The sequence below is a fragment of the Eschscholzia californica genome, unplaced genomic scaffold (genome assembly GCF_041429995.1).
Source record: "Eschscholzia californica isolate CP2 unplaced genomic scaffold, dmEscCali1.0.p SCAF_122, whole genome shotgun sequence".
Lineage (NCBI taxonomy): Eukaryota > Viridiplantae > Streptophyta > Magnoliopsida > Ranunculales > Papaveraceae > Eschscholzia > Eschscholzia californica.
In genome coordinates, this window is record NW_028238224.1 from 50,001 (window position 1) to 54,523 (window position 4,523).

The following is a 4,523-nucleotide window of genomic DNA, read 5'->3' on the forward strand; positions in this document are numbered from 1 at the left end:
ATCAAAAATCCTTCAGTTCTCAAACGAGAATAGAAGGAGTCATACTTTCATACAATATCTTAATTGAATTATATGTAATGATCAATAAATTCAGTTGAATTCTACAACTACACGGGTCAAATCCTAGCAACAATCTAACCTATTCCATAGATATTTGGGTGGGAATTGACGAATAAACAATACCGATATTAGTGTTTATTAGTGTCAAATAGAAATATAAATGGGGCGTGGCCAAGTGGTAAGGCAACGGGTTTTGGTCCCGCGACTCGGAGGTTCGAATCCTTCCGTCCCAGAGCAGTCCGATTCTATCAGAATAAAGATTTTTCTCTTTAACAATCGTCTCTTTAGTTTAAGAATGTAATGTTGAATATGAATATAATGTGATCCTTGTTTCTGATTTCTATTGATTCTTTTCTGAATCATATCTTTCCTTTTTTCTCACAAACCAATCCAGCGTAAATGACATGCAGATGGAACTAAATCCATTTGTGAGCCGACTAGGCTGAGAAATAGATTAATATTAATGGTTGAATTCAAAATCAAAAATAGGATGAGCCGTTCAGCGTCTACCCGTCTCGCTCATATTCATAATTACTTAGAAAAACTTTATGGCCTATATCTACTGAAATTATCAATGACGCATTTTTTATGGAAATGCAAAAGAAAATCTTAGATATTCCCTATATCTAAAGTAAATAGGGTAGTCCAATTACTAATTCTCTATGGATCCGGAATTCTAAACATTCTAAATAAGAGGGAGTTTTTGGTACTGATGGAATTTCAATTCCAGGACTGGGATTAAGAGTAAGAAGGCTTCTAAGACTGGGTTGGCCTAAAAAAAAATAGCAACAACGGATTGATCTGGACTCGTTTATCTTTGTCTGTCTGCCGGATCTCATTAACAAAAAAAGTTCAATATGTAACAGGTGTATTTTCTTTGAACCTAATTTTTGTATTTAGTAGCTGGTTCTAATGATTAATTGTAAATCAATGAAAAGATTCTTGACCTTGAAGTCAAAAACAAAAATATATAGAAAATTAACCAATGCCGATAGTATATGTATTGTATACATTGTTATTGTTCTATGTCAGTGACATTTCGATTTTGATGAAAAAGATCTGTGATCCCGCGACTCCCTCCAGTGACAATTGTTCGGTTTATCTGATGAATATGGAAAGATCGTATTCTTCCGATTTTTATTTTCTCAATCAGATTAAAAACTAACGCCCTAAACCTTACCTTACACGAGTATTTTCTATCTCTATCTCACCCCTCCCTACAAAAAAAAGAAATCAATTGGATTTGTTTCTCAATTTATCTATCTAGTTCTAGTTTGAATCATTGATGATTCAATTGAAAAAGAAACATATATTTCTTTTATGATGATCAAATTTTGCTCTCTTTACTTTAATCAATGAGATATCTGATAAACATTTTTATCGACTCGTTATGATATGATTGTGATAACCTTTTGATTGATTTCGAAATCCAATTTGATCTTTACTGGAAAACTTTATTCAAAAAATAATAAAAAATAATAATGATATCGAAGTAGGAAATTGGTTAAATTAAACCCTTTTAATGATTCTTTATGAGCCCTTGGTACTCGAAGAAGTGTGAGGTTGATTAATTTATTCTATCGATTAACTTACGGCCTTTCCAGTTCATTGGACTAGTTTATTTGGTTAATACTTAATATTATATTAATTTATTCATTTTGTTGCGGGATTGGGAATCTAATTAAAGACCCTTCTTTTGTTTTCTTTAATTGATCGTCTTGAACAATCTGTTGAAGATGCAGATTAAAGAAGAACTTGTTTATTCGTGTTCTTTGATAAATGAATTTTTTCATTCATACAATAAAATAGGCGGTTAATTAAAGTGAATCCTTGCTGAGACTTCTCCAGATAAATAATTACCTTTCTATATAGAAAAACAAAGTATAAAGTGTAGATTACTATGTACCAATTGAGCCAATGACTATTCATGATTCCATATTGAATCAATTCCATACCGGTTCCAAACTAGAGGAATGTTATGGTAAAACTTCGTTTAAAACGATGTGGTAGAAAGCAACGTGCGACTTGAAGGACATGATCGGCTGTGGATTCTTACACCCACCATTTTATATAGAAATGAAGGTGCTCTTGGCTCGACATAGTTTGTTCTGTTCCACTAGAACAACCCCTATTTTGTTGGGTTGTAAATAGTACATGATGGAGCTCGAGCAGAAAGTATTGATTCATTTCTCAAGGGCAAGGATCTAGGGTTAGTGTCAATTAATAAGTTGGAACAACTTCGTAAATATATCTTCGAATTAGAAATAGAAAGGACCCAATTCGAACAAAAGTTTCAAATAAACAAAGGAAATTTTCTTGGAATTGAGAAAACTATTTCGATCAAAACAAAAGTGTATCGCACGGGAATCAATCGTTCATATGATTCTTCGCTAGAAAGAAATCACAAAAGGTATGTTGCTGCCATTTTGAAACGATTAAAGATCACCGAAGTAATGTCTAAACCCAATGATTCAAAGCAAAGATAAAAGATCCCGGAACAAGAAAACACCATTTTCAATTGTCTTACTACAATAATTGGGTCAGAATGAGGAATAAAAAATGGATTCTAAATGAGACCAAGAAAGGGGGTTAGAGACAGCTCAATAAAGAAAATTCCTAGGCCTAAGGATTTTCCTTTGAGCTCTTTGATAATTATAGAACTTGAGTTATGAGTACGAATGATTTTTTTCTTTTTCGGGAAGGAAGAAAAAAAAACGAATGAAATCATAGTTTAATGAATTTGAGGATTTTATTGATCTATTTGACATTATATACACAAATTCGAATCATTCTTTCTCGAGCCGTACGAGGAGAAAACCTCCTATACGTTTCTAGGGGGGGCATTGTTCATCTACATCTATCCCAATGAGCCATCTATCGAATCGTTGCAATTGATGTTCGATCCCGAAGAGAAGGAAGAGATCTTCGTAAAGTGGGTTTTTACGATCCGATAAAGAATCAAACTTATTCAAATGTTCCCGCTATTCTATATTTCCTTGAAAAAGGTGCTCAACCCACAGGAACCGTTTATGATATTTCAAAGAGGGCAGAGGTATTTAAAGAACTTCGCGTTAATCAAACGAACTAAAATTAATGAAAAAAGAAAAAGAAAGAGGGGGTCGCCCATATGCTAACTTTGTTGAATTTTTTTTTTTTTCATTATTCACTCTTTTTCTTGCTCTATTTATACCTATTTACTATATGTATCGCTCTCATATAATTATAATCCGATATTCTAGAAATAACGATAAAAATACCTTTTCGTGATATGAGACGGATAGAAAAAGGATTGAGTCAATAGATGAAATAAAATAATAGGATCCAAAAAATTATGGGATTATTCTCAATCGGATGGTTTTTGTTGGGATTCCACCAAGAAACAAGGAGTCAAGTTTGCTTATTTACCTTTAGTTATATTAAATAAACCCGAGATTTTTCCTACTCCTTCCTTATTTTTTTATTTCAATTTAATTTCTTATTTTTTTTTTTTTTTTTTTCAACGTTCATATTGACAATAGGGCATTGAACAAATATAATTGGATCGTGGATAAATAGATCTATTTATCCACGTCCCATAAGTTTGGTTTTTTACTTTATGAAAATGATGTCTTCGTTGGATTTGCTGTGACACAAGAGACCTTCTATGAATGAAAAAATAGATAAAATAAAGAAAAAAAGGTCTATAGATTTTCTATATTTATCTGGGAATTTCTTCTATATTTCATTTGATCTGTTCATTTTTATGTTCATAATTGACCATAAAATGCTTTTTTTATTTGTTGATAGTTCAATCTTTTGATGGGGTCGTGCGATCCAGTCTCTTTCGTATTTATTTTTATTTTTGTCGTATCTAACACCGTAACCATAATTACATTATTCGGGTTGCTAACTCAACGGTAGAGTACTCGGCTTTTAAGTGCGGCTAGAATCTTTTACACATTTGGATGAAGCAACGGATTCGTCCATACCATTGGTAAAGTTTGTAAGACCACGACTGATCCTGAAAGGGAATGAATGGAAAAAACAGCATGTCGTATCAATGAAAAACTCTGAGAATATTTCACCCTTACCAGATCGGTACAAAATATTGTTTGAATTCTTGGGGTGTGAAAAAAAATTCACGGGGTGGTCGAGTGAATAAATGGATAGAGCCCTATGGCTCCAATTATAGGGAAGTAAAAAGCAACGAGCTTATGTTCTTAATTTGAATGATTACCCGATCTAATTATACGTTAAAAATATATTAGTGCTTGATGCGGGAAAGGGTTCTCCTATAGGTGGATTATCGATTTTTTTATGAATCCTAACTATTCACTATATCTCCATTATAGTATGGAGTGGGGACGAATGTGTAGAAGAAAGGGTATATTGATAAAGATGAATTATTCCAAAGTCAAAAGAGCGATCGGCTTGCAAAAATAAAGGATTTCTAACAATTTTCTTATCCTATAATGAACCCAAAC